This window comes from Sebastes fasciatus, chromosome 13 (genome assembly GCF_043250625.1).
Source record: "Sebastes fasciatus isolate fSebFas1 chromosome 13, fSebFas1.pri, whole genome shotgun sequence".
NCBI classification, from domain to species: Eukaryota; Metazoa; Chordata; class Actinopteri; order Perciformes; family Sebastidae; genus Sebastes; species Sebastes fasciatus.
Window position 1 is genome coordinate 11,612,025 of NC_133807.1, and position 18,833 is coordinate 11,630,857.

An 18,833-nucleotide genomic window follows, 5' to 3' on the forward strand; every position below is an offset into this window, starting at 1 on the left:
TAAATTAACTTCCTGTTCACACCCTCTGACACTTTCCTTAATGCACCACAGAGTCAACAAAATAACTCACAAGAATTTGAGATAAGAGTTCACTGCACATTTGACCTCTTCAACTAGTTCAACATTACAAAACAACAGAAGGCCAAGCAACCAAATCAATCTTTATGGCACGGTTTAACCCTTGTCATGAATTCTTTTTTTTTTAATGTATGGGACTTTAGTCGACAGAACACAGGGGAAATGAGGCCAAGCGACAGTGAAGTGCAAACATTTCAATAGCCACGCTGAACAAAGAGCATAAGGAAATGTTGCCTCTCCAAACTTCCACCTAGCAAACATAAACAGAGAGGCACAGTTAAAGTGGCTGTTTAAAGAAGCGCTCAATAGAGTGCTACAGGAATGAGTCCTAAACCCCGGAAATGAGTTAGTATTTTAGCACTTACGGTTCCCTCGTCTGGAAGTCAATGGGTTGTTTGATTGGGTTTTTAGTTGAAATAGCTGACATAAGGTCTGTGGTTAACACAAGCTGAAGAGATTTAAATTTTGTTCTACGATATAAAATACATCAGTAAACATCCCAATTGTGAATTTTGAAGCTTTCACATGTCTTAAAAAAGGCGGTTGCTAACAAGTGGCTAAATGAGACTACTAAACGTCATCACGCCGACTCATCCGCTTTTACAGCCTCGTACTCACGTTTGTGCGACCGTGATGTAATTCGTTTCAGCCCATTCACACAAAAAAAGCATATAAATGCCATGATAATGTGCAAGGCATTTAACGTGCAATAAGTACGGCTTTCTTGATTTCCACGTGTCATTTGTACGCCATGTATCCTGCATTGACTGAAATGTAAACGCATCTGCGTATAAATACTACAGTAAGAGTGAGTAACTATGTAAACACATCTCGTATAAATGATATGGTAAGAGTAAGCAACATAGTATAAAAAGCGAGAAAGCCTGCTTATGGTATGCCAGTGGGGAGGTGGATGGGTCCAACAAACACTTTTAACCAGATGACTGGTGTTCGAGACCGTCATTTTGTTTCGTAAGTTACGATAGTGACGTAAGTCACTTTTTTTTTGTGACGTTTGTGACGTGTTTTCCGTACTTGTGTTACATTGATTTCCGTATGTATTTTGCTTAGTTAACGTACTTATTTTAAGCCCAACCATGACGTTTTTCCTAAACCTAACTAAGTGGCTTTCTTGCCTAAATCTAACTGCCGATGTTTGTGTGGCGTACAAATTACGGAAAGGCTAAAATGCGTACTCATGATACGCAGAATGTCGTGCTATTTATACGCCTTCCTGTGAGATCGGGTTATTTGTTTAGCCTAATGTTAGCTTTTTACTTCTGCCGATTGCATTCACACTTCAATAATCATAAAAGCGGTGTTCATTTTTGATTATTATCATGCTGAACAAAACGTGTAAGTATCATAAAAGTGCCAGAGAGCTTATTTTCTGCAATAATAGAAAATCCAATTGAAAAATCCCATTGGCTTTTATGCCGAGGGAACCAGGGTGATGCTAACTTCCTGGTTGGCCTACAAAAATACGTCATCCTTGCTCCACTCTATATAAGTAAAAAGTTTGTATAAGTGATGTGCAGCATGATAGACATCTGGAGTGCTCACTCACTACCACTATCTCTATAGAGCTTTATGATTTTTCATTTCTGTCCTATTTTTGTATCACAATGTCATGATTTTCCCCTCTTGAAAACATATTTGCCCGCTGCCTTCACAGATAAAACCTATCCACATTTAAATCACACAGTAAATCCATTATTATGCACATACTGTATATATTTACTTTAGTGTTTTGGTTGTTTTACGCTGCTGGAGGGACAGACAGAGTGTCCAGATGTCCGGATGGTTGAAGGACAGTCTCTCCCCTCCCCTGACAGGCTGCCAGCTGCACTGATCTGAGATCTGGCACGACCCTATAGGACAGTTGTTCTGTGGTTCTACTGGAGGAGCACAGTGACCAATTGATTTTGATTTGTTTCCACACTAGAACCAGGCTGCAGTTCATGTTACTAACAAAAATAGCCACTGAACTAATGGGAAGTAATGCTGCAGAAGAGGATGTACAGAAGGTAGAGGGTAACATAATACATGAAAAAGGACTTCAAACTAACTTTTGCAAACACTGATACTGAAGGGTGGATCATATTGAATGCCAAATGGTAGCATATGGAAAAGTTATACTTTTTTTTACTACATGTCAGGATTTTGAACACTCTTCCTCTTGACATATTATTACTGAATAATGATGCACCTGCAACCTGGACACAGACATTTTGTCTACTAAGCACTGATAGTTGTCTCAACGCTTATTTAAAGCTGACAAATGCTGTTATTGGCGTTCAGGCATGTTTTTTCCACACATAGTAGTGATTGTAACTGTGATCAAGTCCTTCCATAACGTGATTACATTATTTTTGTTTCTGGATCGTTTAAATGCCAAAGAGAAACATGAACTGCACAGTGATGTACACACGTGGGCATAAAGGTGCAAAAGTTGATCATAGTGATTTTGTGAGAGATGAGCTGAGCGACACATTGCGCCTGATGTGGCTGCGATCACTGCTGCTCTTCTTTTACGCACTGAGACGCACTCGAACGTTATTTTACAGAAACATACATCAAACGAAGTGATTTACAGACTTTTCAGAATAATCTTACCTTAAAGTAGTCCCTGCATAACGACACAACTTCACCACCCCGTATTCTCTGTCATCCTCCTCAGTCTGAGGTCCGCACCGTATGTTTCCGTTTGGACATGAACTTTGCGTCAGCGGCTCTGTGCTGCTGCTGACAGAGAGGAGGGGTAGGAGATGGAGAGGAGGAGGAGGAGGAGGAAGGGGAAGAGGAAGAGGAGGAGGAGGAAGAGGAGGAGGAGGAAGAGGAGGAGGAGGAGGAGGAGAAGGAGGAGGAGGAGGAGGAAGAGGAAGAGGAAGAGGAGGAGGAGGAGGAGGAGGAAGAGGAGGAGGAGAGGAGGAGGAGGAGGAGGAGGAGGAAGAGGAGGAAGAGGAGGAGGAGGAGGTGCAGGAGGAGGGAAGACCCAGAAGCATAAATGAATAAATAATGATGGATGTTAAACAAAGTCCTAACCCTAATCCTGAAAGAGAATGGGTGAAGTGAATGCCTGAAGTGTGTACTTTACTGTGTGTGTGTGTGTGTGTGTGTGTGTGTGTGTGTGTGTGTGTGTGCGTGTGCGTGTGTGCGTGTGCGTGTGCGTGTGTGCAAGAACTCTTAAATAAAAGTCTTCCACACAAGTCAGAGCAGCAAACACTCGAGATTGAGAAATATCACTTTATCAAACTGAAGTTGTTATAAAAACTCTACATGCTCAGATTTTAAGTATGGACACAAAACAGTACATAGTTTAAACTCACCTTTTGTTCCGTGTCTCTTGAGCTCTGCCTGGTCTGTGTAGATGAGGCTGCTTTGTCCTCACTCTATATATAGAGAATGTGCGGGTGTGGTCCATATTTTACTAGTCAAATGACTGTTTAAAGCAGGGGTCTCAAACTCGCGGCCCGCGGGCCAATTGCGGCCCGCAAGACGATATTTTGTGGCCCCCACCTTGATATGAAAGTTTAATGTTAGTGCGGCCCGCAAATTTTTTTTTTTTTTATAAAGTTTTTTATAAAGTTTTTTTTGGGGGCATTTTTTCATTTTTATTGACAGGACAGTGGATAGAGTCTTGGAAAGGGGGGAGAGAGAGAGTGGATGCGGAAAGGGCCACAGGCCGGATTCGAACCCGGGCCGCCGCGGTCAGGACCAAGTCTTGTTACATGGGCGCCCGCGCTACCAACTGAGCTAACCAGGCGCCCTCGGCCCGCGAGTTTTATGTGAATGGCAGTTTGCCGCGTTGTGTGTGGAAGGTCCCTTTGTTGCGCGAGCCCGAGCTGAACGAACCTACCCATCACAGTGGGGTATATGGCTCCCGGAGGCGGGCAATCGGCCGGGCTTGATGCAAGCAGAGAAACATTTCACAACAACTATGGCGGCGCCCGTGTAACATCGCATAAGCTTGATTAAAGCTTGATTTATACTTCTGCGTTGAATCGACGCCGTAGCCTGACGTGCACCTCTCCAGAAATGTAACTACACGTCGCGGCGACGCAGACCGCAACAGCTGTGATTGGTCCAGTCTCTCAGCGATGCTGAGCGGCCAGGACCCCGGACAACCACAGAAAGTTCTACTTCTCTCTGCCTCCATCTTTTCAATGTTTGTTCACACAAATCCACTCAGATATATTTTCTCTTTTCGGCGTTGCAGTAATGTCAGTAAAAGTTCTGTGGTTCAACAGTTATTAGCTCCAACTCCGCTCAGTTTCTGTTTGTAGTACAAGAAGAAGAAGGAAACTCATAGAGACTCCGCCGCCAACTAGCGGTTTGGTGGTGTAATTGCAGAGCAACACAAACACAGCAGGCACAACTTTATTGCGGAGTGACACCAAGTGGAATGAATATATATCTTGTCACACAGCCCCAATCATGTCTTTTTCAAAGCCTGCAGTGAAGAGAAAGGTTGGTGACGAGCACAGACAATTTCAGGAAAAGTGGGAGACGCAATAGAGGCCATGTTCAGAAGAACCGTTCATGTTCTTCAATGTTCCATTAATGTTCAGGACAGTTCATGTTCAGAAGAACCCATTCAAGTTAAAGAACTGTTAATAATGACGTTTGAGAAGATTGTTTTTTTTTTTAACAAAGCTTTTTTTGTGGAATACCTGATGCGGCCCAGCCTCACCCAGACTCTGCCTCCAGCGGCCCCCAGGTAAATTGAGTTTGAGACCACTGGTTTAAAGGGTCTTGAAGTTATCCTTTTAAAGCCGGGGTAGGCAGAATATCTTTGGCATCATTGGGCAAATATTCTATAATAACCTTTCAGCATATTGTAATTCAAGTGTTCTGAGAGATAACTAGACTTCTGCACCTCCTCTTGGCTCTGTTTTCAGGCTTTAACAGATCTAGACTGAGGTCATTTCAGAGAGAGAGCGTTCCTATTGGCCGTTCATTTAACAGAGGCAGCTGTCAATCACTCGCAAACTCCGATCAAACGGTCAAACTAGGCAGCGCTGATCAATATGAATCAATATTCTGTTACTGTAATGCCTATTTCTTGCATAAAATGTTTTCAGAGACATCTTGTAGTGTACTGTTTAGCTGTAAAATGAAAAAGTTTGCTCCGGCTGGTGGGCGGTGCTTTGTATTTCCTCAACAGATCTCAACATGGCTGCCGGGTCGCAAACTGCTCAGAGACGGCAAGGTTCCAGCTCGGCTCTGATTGGTTGTTTTCCTTCATTCTGTGAAATCCTGCAGATGCCGTTAGGAGCACCGGAGGACACAGAAGTACATGATTTTTTTCAGATTACCTGTCTCATGCACTACTGGCATTGTATAAAAATAACTTTTTTAATCATATTTGCTCCAATCTTGCTTACTGCTGCTTTAAGGGGTGCCTAACATATAGGGGCCATGACTCTCAACAAGCATATAGCATCATGTAAACGTTCAATTTGAGCAAATCTGTGAAAACACAAAGATAAAAGAGCACCCGATGAAGAGGGAACATTTAGAGATACAACATGTTAGTCTGAGGTCATCAAAGGAGCCAATGTGATGAAGAAAGAAACTGAGGCCGCTCTCATGTGATGCTGAAGGCTGCAATAATAAACCACTGTGACTCTTCCCACACTATCCTGTCAGTACGTGCTTCTGGCTAAATATGGGTATACTGTATGCACATGATTTTGAATTTCTTCGGCTTGTTTGTTTGTGTGTGTGTGTGTGTATGTGAGAGAGAGAGAGGGAGAGAGAGAGAGAGAGAGGAGCCTGCTGACGCTTGAACTCATCAGGTCTTAACCTTGGATCCTCTCTGTCTGCCATTTCCTTAGACGCTAAATGGCTAGAATGTGAGCCTACTTTAATTTGGGGATAGGCTGCAATGGCTTTGATATTTAATCAAAAACATGAGATATGCAGCCAACACAATGAAACACAAACACAGATATCATCTCCGGCCTTCACTCAGCTCTGTAAACATGATCTCTTAAGAGTTCACGTGGGTGTCATCGACCTTTCTTCTCTCTGTGACCCCTCTTCACCTCTCTCTCTCTTTCCAAAAACACACTCATCACCAAGTTTCAATTGGGCATGCAACAATAGCATGCATGTGTGTATAACAGAATAAGACATTAGCCATTTTACAAAGGCCATTTTAAAGGGACTGTATGTACGTTTTTACACATATAAACATTTTTTAAATCTATTTTTATTGCCAATGTGTGAGCAGGTTGTTTGTCAAATATTTAATACTCTTATCAACATGGGAAAATATGCTTGTTTTATGCAAATATATGTATGTATTTATTATTGGAAATCAATTAACAGCACAAAACAATGACAAATATAGTCCAGAAACCCTCACAACCCTCATAAAAACTATGCTTATATCATAACGTGGCAAACTGCAGCCCAACAGGCAACAACAGCTTTCAGTGTGTCAGTGTGCTGGCTTGACTATGACTTGCCCCAAACTGCATGTGATTGTCATAAAGTGGACATGTCTGTAAAGGGGAGACTTGTGGGTACCCATAGAACCCATTTTCATTCACATATCTTGAGGTCAGAGGTCAAGAGACCCCTGTGAAAATGGCCATGACAGTTTTTCAAGTTTGGAGCGTTATTTAACCTCCTTGGCGACAAGCTAGATTGACATGGTTGGTACCAATGGATTCCTTAGGTTGTCTAGTTTCTAAATTTAAAACTGAGCCCGCTACAACCTCCGATTGCATTAATGCGTTAAATAAATGAGTGGCATTAAAACAAATTTGTGTTAACGTGTTATTATCGTGTTAACTTTGACATCCCTAATTGTAATCGAACCTAAAGAATGAGACCTTCCACGACTTTCTGGGTTTCCTCTATCAGCCTGTAGACTGCTTTTAATATGAAGAATGCAAGCCTTTTTTTCCAGGAAAATCCAACACCCTTCTGTTTGTTTTGAAGCTTCAATTCACCTTTATCAAAGAAAAGAAATACTATGACACTTTATGTCCGCATGATTTCATCATGACTTTGCAGTGAGATTCCTCTGGATGAACAGAAGCCCAAATGTCCAAGCTGAGAGGCTATGATGCAGATTCTTTGACAAACAGAAATCAATTTGCTCCCCGAAAAATGAATACCTCCTGACAGGTTGGAAAATTGATTGAAAAATGATTGAGGGATGAGATTAGGCTGCAACTAAGAATTATTTTCTTTGTCGATTAATTGATTCGTTTTTTGGTCTATAAAATAACAGAAAAAAGTGAAAAATGTCGATCAGTGATCCCGAGATGACGCTCTCAAATGTCTTGTTTCAACTCAAAGATATTTAGTTTACTGTCATAGAGGATTAAATAAACCAGAAAATATTCACATTTAAGAAGCTGGAATCAGAGAATTTCTTTTTTCTTAAAAAATGACTCAAACCGATTAATCAATTATCAAAATAGTTGGCAATTAATTTAATAATCGACAGTCGACAATCCCTTAATTGTTGCAACTCTAGATGAGATAAAAGAGAAAAAGGAGCAGGGTGTACGTAAAAACAGGGGAGCGAAGAGGAGATGTGAAGGGGGGGAGAACAGACATGTTGAGAACAGACATGAGAAATGGAGGGATCATCTTCGTTGTGAATCTGCGAGGGTAAGTAGCTCTTGTTGACAACAGCTGCAAAGTATCAGACGCTGTCTGATGAGCGTGTGAATGTGAGGGAGAGGATTAACTATAGACAATCATGCGATTGATCACGATTAAACATTTTAATCGATTGACAGCCCTACTCTGAACTTGTATTTTAATCCTTATTGTGCATTTAAGTTATGGTAGGATTGCAGAGAAGTGACAGAGAGATGTAACAGAGATAAAAACAGGCCAAAACATGAACCTCATGGGTATGAAAGGAGGAAAGAGAAGGAGGTGGAGAGGAAGGAGAGCTAGTCAAACAGGATGAGAAGTCTCCGAGACAGAAAAAGTTTTTCTTCACAGGAAATGACTTTCTCACAAATCAGAGGGCCAGCCAAGAAGCTTTGACACTCTTCAGACGCTGAAACTCCTTTAGTATTCAACAGCTCACTATCATTACTGTCACTCAGACCAAATGGGTTCATCCAGTAAAAACACATTAGGTATGAATTAGTGTAAATGGGATTCCACTTCACCCAGAGCATCTCTCTTCATGGTGGATGTCCGTCAGTCTGGATGTATTTTTTTCGGTTTTGTGAATCTGGCTCCAGCTCTCATAAAACCCAGATGTGCATTTGGAGAACATTGTTTGGGAGGTGGGACTGTTGAGTTGGAGTGGGGGGAGAGTGGCGTGATGAGGTTGATATATGGAGGGTTGTACATGAAAGAAGTGGACCCCTGTGTCTTTGTTTGGACTGCGCTCCTGTTTCCGTGGTTTCTGACCGGCCAGGAAGCTGAGTGTTGGCCCAGAGACAATAGAGCATTGTAACATCAGTCCTCAGTGCTTTCTAGGCTACAATAATAAAAACAAGCATGAACACACAGACACATACTGAAACACTGAACAGTGACTGTTCACCTTTGTTTTTAGAAACCTAGTTTTTGGTATCTCAACAGCCCTGCACCGTGGTTATTCCTTGTTGACTATTTCTCAGGGAAATGAAATGAAGGAAACTAAGAACACCACACCAAAATCTATCCACTGAGTATCAAATACTCACCATCTGTATCAAGGCAAAACATCCAGAGAAACGTTTCAAATCATGCAACATAATCCACTTCAGTGCAGTACATGTGAGGGTTTCCGGACAATATTTGTCATTGTTTTGCGTCGTTAATTGATTTCCAATAATAAATACACACATTTGCATAAAGCACCATATTTGCCCACTCTTATGTTGATAAGAGTATTAAATACTTGAATACTTACAAATCTCCCTTTAAGGTACATTTTGAACAGATAAAAAATGTGTGATTAATCACGGTTAATTACGGACAATCATGCGATTAATCGTGATTAAATATTCTAATCGATTGACAGCCATAGTTTATGGTGATATTATTCAGTATCATGTCAGCAGAGTCCTATGCAGTGATCATGTATGATATATGAAGCAGTGAATTGAGAAGCTGGGAGAATTCAGTAATTTTGGCAGAGTCACAGGGACTCAGCGAGGGTTAATCCGTCTTCCCTTTACGTCTGCCTGATGATGTCTGGGGGAGCTGGTGAGCATTGAAACCAGCCATTGTACTTCCAGACGTACTGTATTCATCATGGTTAGAGCGTGCACACAGATGCTGATAGAGCTGAACATGGAAACAGAGGCCAAATAATGTCAAGGGGGAAACTAAATGGCTTCCTGTAATTCTCACATCTCTAAGTTCCTGTAATATAAACTACTATTGTTAAAGGGGAACACCACCTAAATTAAGAACTCTAATATGTTATTTCCATGGAAAAGTTCAATCGATATATTTGTGAACATGAGCTACTCTCTCTCAAAGCCAGAAACCAGAGAAGTAAGTCTCAAACTTGTGATGTCATAGGGTATAAAGTCTGGGGCTGCTCCATAAACAATGAGTTGGAGGCTGATTCTGTTGATCCACAGAATGTTTGTTTTCTTTGTTATACCTAAATGAGCTTTATTCTGTTGTAGTGTTGTCAGTTGTGAAACAGGAAATGTCCCCATATACTCAGAACATTCCCCCGGGTGCTCTCAGTGTCACCTATAACATCTCTCCCTATTCATTGTCTATGGAGCAGCTCCACATTTTATACCCTACGACATCACAAATTTGAGTTTTAAGAGAGAGTTGTTCATGTTTACTAATATTTTTTGGACATTCCTAGACCATAGGAATAACATGTATGAAATTTGAAAATGGTCGTAGTTCCCCTTTAATATCTGTGTCTGTTGGATGACGATAAAAATATTCTGTTTGTGTAGACACAATCATTGTTGTGTAGAGCTTGAAATAGAGTTTTACCACACAGCCACTCTCTTACTTCATTGTTATCATCCCCAAGAGGACTGGTGTTTGTTTTGTTGATGCCAGTTGAAAAGGGAAAGCAACCAGGGGAATGTGAACCAGCAGAAGGTGAGGCACGTGACAAACACGCGACCCTTTACTGAAAACAGTGACCCCTGGACTTCGTATCCAAGTTTCTCCATTTAGACATCATACAAAAGTACAAATACAAGCAGGATCATTACATCCACGGTGCTGAAATATACACACATACAGTATATACTCAGGCAGACTTGTGAACTGTTGGTGCCCAAAGTGTTGTGCTTACTGTGACTGCTTTATTACTATATGTAACCCTGTTCCTGCTCCGAGGCAACTTTTAGCATGTGGTTGGCAATAGTTGCATTTTTATAACTGTTTGTGTATCTGGAAATTGATGTGCGGTGGTTGGTAAAGCTGTCTATGTCTGCAGTTCAAATGTGTGGTGGAGCTCAGATTTAGACAGCTATGTAACACCCTGTAATTCAGACTCAAACCTCACTCCTCTGGAAGGAGAGAGTGACAGGAAGGGGAGCCGGCCGAGGTGTCAGTTTTCACTGGCACCACAATGTCATGCAAGGAAAAGACGTATAAAGAGTCGATCAACAGGCCATTTGTACGTCATACTGTGGGTGTCGTAGTGTGGGACAACAGGGGTGTTTAACCGCAAGCTAGAGCACGGACCAATCAGCGTCCTGTGAGGAGCTACTGGCAGCTACTACGAGGCTAGGTGTGTGTGACGCCACACAGAGAGGCGACAGTGGGTTCAAAACAATGGCGGCTCCTGAAGACGTTAGCGTAGCTGCAGTAACATCAGTTATATCAGAACTGGAGAGTATTTCTTCATTGAAAGAAGAGCAAAAAACGTCACTGAAGGCTTTTCTCGATGGAAAAGATGTTGTTGCTCTTCTCCTGACTGGCTTCGGCAAGAGTTTGATTGACAGATGGTTCATCCAATCACCTGCCAAGTATTTTTTGAAAGAGCTTTTCTAAACAGTTTCCAATGACGGCTTCTCAGACGGTTCTGTGTAACAAACCATCTGGCGGGTCAGGGTAGATTGGTTGAAAATGGAAAACAGAAAAAAGTGATTGTATTATTTAGTCAAAGCCCTGGACCAAGAGATGATGATTTAAAAACTTGTGTTCAGTTGCTCCTTGATGGTGGCGAGCGCCCAGGCCCAGCCGCTCCACATTCGTCCAGATGAGGTTCTGTGAAGTCTGATTTGTATCAAGATGGATCAACCACATCGCCTCCATATGAGGTTTCTTTGTCAGGGAAAAACAAAACTCTTCTTGCATGGCTTCGAAAAATATTTCACACAGAAGCAGGTCACGAAAAATGAATCTTTTAATTAAAGTTTTTCAAGTTCTTTCAGTGGCCTCTGGTTTAAATGTTCCCACTCATTGTTTGTCCAAGCTTCTTGTTTGCTTCAATAAGAATTCCTTCCTTTACTCTGACGCTCTGGTGGTACTGATGTTGACTCCATATTAAACAGGAAATTGCATGGTATTACTCAGGATATTTACAAGATCTCATTAAGCTACTGCATAGTTGCAGAGCTGAGAATGAGAGGACATATTATAACCGCATGGACCACAAGTGGCTTTTTTGGTCAAGGCAAATTTATCAGCACAGCACAGCACCCTTAAAAACATATCTTCCTCTTTACAAGTGGAGAATGGAGAGAAACACATATGCCAGATATTCATTTCTCACTTATGATCTCAATTGTGTCACAAAGCATCAAGGGTATCTCGAGTACCACCAGCCTGATCAATAGTGAAAGCTGCTGTCACAGTGTCCCACCTACAAAGGAAGCATTAATCACATGTCAAGATTTAAATCTGTCTCAATTACTCATGCTCCCATCCCTCTCTCTCTCTCTCTCTCTCTCTCTCTCTCTCTCTCTCTCTCTCTGCCTCTGTTTTCCAAAAAAAAGACACATTCTTTACTGACACAAAGGGGCGATTCTGTGCTGCCGCCAGGCTTGAGTCATAGACGGAGCCTTTGGGGGTCAGCTGCTGGGTGAAGAGCTGGGCCTGTTGTGTGCCGGGTGAGACCAGAGTGGAACAAACATAGAAATAAAACCCACAGACACTGGTGCTGTTTATAGTTATAGATATTTAAATCAGTTCTGATGTCTGATTCGATCCTGTGCTGCAACCTGTTGCATGTTGGGAAGCCAGCACTCTGTCTAACATGCTTCACATGGATAATCACACAGAAAGCAAAATAAAAAAACTTGCTTATTCAACAGAGTGCAGCAGCGATGGTTATCAGTCCCACTCAGTTCCTGTTGCCTTGAAGCTGCAAACTGCTGCATCGAAGCTGTCCTCTAGTGTTGCTCAAGACAAATCATTCAGCTATGTCTCCATGGTCAGCTGGTTAGAGTTTCTGTCTCATACAACAGCCGTGTCTTATCATTTCAAAGACACTGAGCCAACAGGTGCTCATTCACCCAAAAAAGCAACTTAAAGAGCTACAAATTAAAGTGTACAGTACACTGAAGGGACTTCTGCACGGCTTTCTGTGTGGCTGAACTGTCACGATATCACACATTCCAGCATGAGCAAACTGTGGGGTCCAGTGCTGCCGTCAATGGCTCCTCTGTGTCGCCGTCACCTCAGAGACAACAGGAATGCTCATCCACTGCAGCCCTCCCTCCATCTCTCCCTCCCCACACCAAAGGCCTGGACTGGGCTGCTGGAGGATGGATTGGTCAGAGGAAGAGACAGAGAGTAAATGACAAATAGTGAGGGAGAAGAAATGAAAGAAGAGCAAAGAGAAGATCAAGTGGGCAAGAGGGAGCGGTAAAAGAAGTACAGAAAGAAGACAGAGAGGAGGTGTGAGTTTGTGAGTCATAACCAAAAAGAGAGGCAATCAATGACGATACAGCACAAGATAAGATCAAAACACAATGAGGAAATAGAGTTATTTATATACCCATCTCTATTTCCTGTCTGTACATTCTCACATTTAAAATGAAATACCTGATAAAGAGATAAAAGTTAAAAAATCATATAAAATAAAAATAAACAAATAAATATTGTGACAAATATATAACTAAATATATACAGAAATAAAATAACAGATAAATGTGAAAATAAATGAAAATGCTTATAATTATTCTCTTATATTTTGTTATTTATTTAGTCATCTATATTTCGACATTTATTTATTCTTCTATTTTTTTCTCCTTATATTTCCACATTTTTTATTTACTTATTCTTTTATTTAATTCTCCTTATATTTCCACTTCTTTTTATTTACTTATGTATTAATTTATTTATTCCTCATTATATTTCCACATGTATTTATTTACTTATATTTTCTTTTATTTAATCCTCTTTATATTTCCACATTTTTTATTTATTTATATATTCTTTAATTTATTCCTTATTATATTTCCACATTTATTTATTTACTTATATATTCTTTAATTTTTTCCTTATTATATTTCCACATTTATTAATTTACATATATATTCTTTAATTTATTCCTTATTATATTTCCACATTTATTTATTTACTTATATATTCTTTAATTTATTCCTCATTATATTTCCACATTTGTTTATTTACTTATATATTCTTTTATTTATTCCTTATTATATTTCCACATTTATTTATTTACTTATATATTCTTTAATTTATTCCTTATTATATTTCCACATTTATTTATTTATTTACTTATATTCTTTTATTCATTCCTCTGTATATTTCCACATTTATTTGCTTATTCTTTTACAGTTTTATTCTTCATTATGGCACTCCTATGACTCAATAATCTCCCTGCATACGGCTAAGATAAAATACAGTCAACACTGCAAAATGAATATTGTAGGTCTTTGTGATATGTATACAACTACAGATCCTTCAGTGAGAGTATGAAATGAAATGATGTCATCAATGCTCAAGTGTGGCCAAGGCCTGATGCAAAGTCTGTATTTATTTCTGTACAAGCATCTAGTCTATTCAGAGGACGTTTATAGAGAGAGCATCCTCACCTGCACACTTCCTGTAGTGTATGAGCGCATAATATCTCTGTCTACATTAACCCACACTGTCTCTCAACAACAGTACTGAGACCCCAAACAGGAGGCCTATTAATTCAGGGCAGGCCCAGAGACATTTCCTGTCCACAGGCCAAGAAAAAGACACATTCTTCTGCCGGGCACCCCGTATTTCCTGTCTGCCTTCACACTGTAACTGCAAGACACATATCACACCCTCCACCCGGTCCCGCAAGAGTTGGCCAGCTGCCTCAGAAGAGGAGGAGAGGTTACTCTCCAAAATGATATACATCCACTTCATTTAAAAAATTTTATAAACATTTGTGTCTATTTTGATAAACATGTGATTTACTGTATATTATATACCTCTACATCATTTGAATTGTGATACAAAGTCACTTTTTCTTCTCAGTTAATAACCCTCATCCGACCGACCGGGCTCCCCGCAGACCCCATAGGTCTACTTTTTGTCATATCTCACAGGTGCTTTCTATTATTGCAATTTTCATGCCTTTGTCAATCAGTTTGTTCCTAATGACTTCATATCATTGTTTTCTGTTTTAATTAGAGCTTTTTGAAAAGACCAATGTATTCAGGACCACAGTCAAAAACACCCAATTGCAGCCAGTTAAAATATTCAAAATAGAATAGATAGATTAAATGTTTGCCATGGGTCCTAATTTAATGTATCACACAGTATCACTCACTATCACTGTCAGTCACTGTGAAGGAGAAAGACACAGATGCAGCAGATACACATTTCCTCATATTCTCTGTCTATTTTAATTTTACACAATGTGCAAATTAACTGTAACATTCCTTAAATAACAATAATCAGTTGTTTTTTTTTACTTCAGATGACATTAATTACATAACTAATAATGTTTTTGAGACACTCAAAACAAACACTCTCTCTGAACTAACCCGTGATTGGCCAAATTCTCCTGTCACAGGCTAGATTTTTTAAAGCCTGAAAACAGACCCATGAGGAGGTGCAGAAGTCTAGTTTTCTCTCAGAACACTTGAATTACAATATGCTGAAAGGTTATTATTCAATTTTTGCTCAATAATGCCAAAAACGTTCTGCCTACTGAAGCTTTAATTTGCATAATGCTTTTTTGGCAAAACTTGCCTCTGCTTGTTTTAAACTTTACGCCACTTCCTGGCTAAACCCATTATTAAATGCTGTGGAGTTATCTGGTAGTATAGGCTACTCTTGATCAAACAGTATGAGTCAGCTTTTCCCACTTCTTTAATACTCAAGTACAGTCATTATGTGGGACGTGCTAGAGACAACAACCTGCGATAGGGGCAGCACAACCATAGGCCTACAAGCATTATTTATTTATTTGTTTTAAAAAGTGAGGATGAAACTCTGTGTCATTGTGTTTATCAGATCAGTCAGGTTTCCCCCTCCCTTCCCTGGTGACTAACCTCCTCCAGGGCACAAAGCACTACAACACAAAGCTGTGTCTCCTACAGCTTTACAAGGTGAGAAGCTCTTCTGTGACTGACTACTACTGAGTGACTCACAGTGTTAATGAGTCATATTCTCTTTAAGTTGTATTTCTGTGACAAGACTTCATGACAAAACTCACAATTTAAGAAACAGCACTGAGAATGTCAACAGTATCACTGCTATAAAGTTGTGCTTACAGGGACAGCTTTGAGTGGACACATTGGTTGAAGCACCATCTAGTGCGTAAATGCTTCTACTACACTGTTGAGAATTTCCCAGTAAAATAACAGTAAAGAACTGGCAGCAGGGTTGCCTTTATGTTACTGTAAAATTAACATTATTATACTGTCACTGAAATTTACAGCTTTGTACTGTTAATGAAAAATACAGTTTGAACTGGTTGTTTTTTTATTAATTTCACAGTATTTTACAGTTCATTTACTGTTTAAAGATACATTATATAGCTGTTTTTCACCTTTATTTTACATTATCTTACTGATTTGTTTTAATGCACTATTTAGGTTGTATTTTTTACATACATTTTAATAAACATTATTTTTTGCCTAGATGAATAGACTTAGCAGGTTACAGACTTAGGAATAGTCACACTGAATACAATTAAAGGATTTGATGCGCGTGTGCGTAAAGTTGGTTTGGAGCTCCCGCAGCGCGGCGCGCTCTGCTCCTCTGTTTACCTGCTGTAGTACCGCAGGTAACCGGATCGGCTTGTGCGTGCGCAAATGTTGGTTTGAGGGAAAGGACAACGCATTTGGACTTTACAGGGTAAGTTAAGAAAGAAAACGTAAACAGAAAACTGTTCTCCGCCTTTTCATTTTGAAAGAGCAACAATGAGTCATGATCATTGGTCGTTGACCAGAACTGTTACTTCATCATTCTCTCAGTCAATCCGGCCGACCAGTCCTGAGACTAACCAGGCTCTCTCGCTCCAGAGGAGGTCTGAACCTGGTCCCCGCGGGCTCCAGGCCTGAGAAGGGCTGATAGTCCTCATGTAGCTCAGAGGAGAGCCGGTCCGAGCCTCTACTCCAGACTGACCCATTGTCAGAAAGGAGCTGTCCTCTAGGCTGACCTTCAGTGACCTTCAGTCAGCCTAGAGGAGAGGTTCCGGCCGGATCTGCTCCGAACAACCTAGCTTTCCAGCCAATCCCTTACACGGGTTCCCCCTTTAGAAAAAGCTGATAGTCCTCATGTAGCTCAGAGGAGAGCCGGTCCGAGCCTCTACTCCGAACTGACCCCGTTGTCAGAAAGGAGCTGTCCTCTAGGCTGACCTTCAGTCAGTGACCTTCAGTCAGTGACCTTCCAGTCAGTGACCTTCCAGTCAGCCTACAGCAGAGGTTCCGGCCGGATCTGCTCCGGACAACCTAGCTTTTCAGCAATCTCCTAGGTACGAAATTTGAGCCTGATCGCAGCGCGGGTTCTATAAGTAAACTTTTCGAGCGAGGACTGTGACATCAGACGTCATGACAACACAGACGATGATCTCCGATCAACCAATCAGTGGGCTAAATGCGGTAGTTTATTCAACGTCAGCATAAACATTATTTAATGATATCATGAATAGCTCTGACCCAGAATCAGGGTTATTAAATGATCGTATTCCAATGATGAAATATAGTCATTTAAATGCTGTTGAAACAACAGTTATACTGGATGTAACCTGACATTTCATAAAAACTTGTTGTGTGGAATCAGGTTGGAGCGTCATGGCCTTTTAACATTGTACATAGTAATGTGCAGAAATTGTCAAGAAATAACAGTAAAGTAAGATGAGCAAAATCAATATAATGACAAGTTGTAGTATTAGAATAACCTGTAATTACTATTAGGTAATTATAGAGTCAAATCAAAACATAAACTCTTTATGACTTTATGACAGCTGCTAAATCAGGCCATGTGGCAGACGGATGCTTTGGATAACAATATAATCAAATAATCAAAAGGTGATCCACATGTATGCAGAAAACATTCAAGTATAGTATTGATACAATTCTGCATGAGTCAAGCTTTACCTATATAACACTTTTTGTAATAACGTTACACATCTGGCAAAGTGTGCTGGCAAAAAGCAGAGATATCATACATGCTGTTATTACTCATATCTTGGGTGGGGAAGTTCTGTGCTCTTGTGCTGCCTGTTCTGGGAGGCCGTTGACGTCACACACACACACACACACACACACACATATATATATATATATATATATATATATATATATATATACCAGCTTCAGATCTCCTATGGAGAGAGAGCTTGGTTAGACACAGTACTGGTCGGCCGACGTGAGTGAGTGAATGAGTGACTGAGTTAATGTGACATACTCAAGTTTTTCTTTTCCTATCAGGAGCATGGATAACACACTGTTAAGAATTTCCCAGTAAAATAACAGTAAAGAACTGGCAGCAGGGTTGCCTTTATGTTACTGTAAAATTAACATTATTATACTGTCGCTGAAATGTACAGCTTTGTACTGTTAATGAAAAATACAGTTTGAACTGGTTGTTTTTTATTAATTTCACAGTATTTTACAGTTAATTTACTGTTTAAAGATACATTATATAACCCTTTTTCACCTTTATTTTACATTATCTTACTGATTTGTTTTAATGCACTATTTAGGTTGTATTTTTTACATACATTTTAATAAACATTAATTTTTGCCTAGATGAATAGACTTAGCAGGTTACAGACATAGGAATAGTCACACTAAATACAATTAAAGGCACTTGTTAGGAAAAAGGCTATAATAGACTTGTTGACACATTTCCCCAAAATGTCTGTCTATAGCTGGCTACAAGCACAGAATGCAAACCATAACAACATGTGAGTGAAGAACAATAAAGCTAATTCACTGATTTTACAATCATGTACAATGTACAAGCCTCACATGAGCAGATCAGGTCCCAGGATTAAACAAATACTGCATGAAACTGTTACTGATGATACTTTAGACAGTTGATCAGCAGTAAAGTGCTGTTTTTTTAAGAATGCATTATAGTTCAGTTAAAAAACGTCCTATGAGCGTAATTTAACAGGTTTTCTTTTGTATTAACAGTAAAGCACTGTTTTTAGCAATAACAGGTTAATACTGTTAAAATCCTGCTGTAAATTAACAGCAATTGTTTACAGTGTACACAAATGTTATACATAGATGGCTTTCCATCGAACCTTTTCTGACCAGTAATAGGTGTTGATCCGCTGTGATGTGGTTTTAAGTGGGAGTTTTCCCCCCACTGTTCTTGGCTGCTGATTGGCTAGTGGTGGTTGACCGAGGGTGGAGGAGCTGAGTGTGCCAAGGTGTGCG

The 18,833-nt window shown here is 40.1% G+C and overlaps 1 protein-coding gene across 1 annotated transcript in view; it reads right to left on the bottom strand.

The window, feature by feature from the left end:
• The window catches only part of LOC141780300 (interferon-induced very large GTPase 1-like), a 52,188-nt gene extending 48,738 nt beyond the window's left edge, over positions 1-3,450 (bottom strand). Inside the window, exon 1 of the mRNA XM_074655459.1 lies at positions 3,408-3,450. The gene's annotated coding sequence lies outside the window, so the exon portion shown is untranslated. The remainder of the gene's footprint in view (positions 1-3,407) is intronic.
• Positions 3,451-18,833: the final 15,383 nt, after the last annotated feature.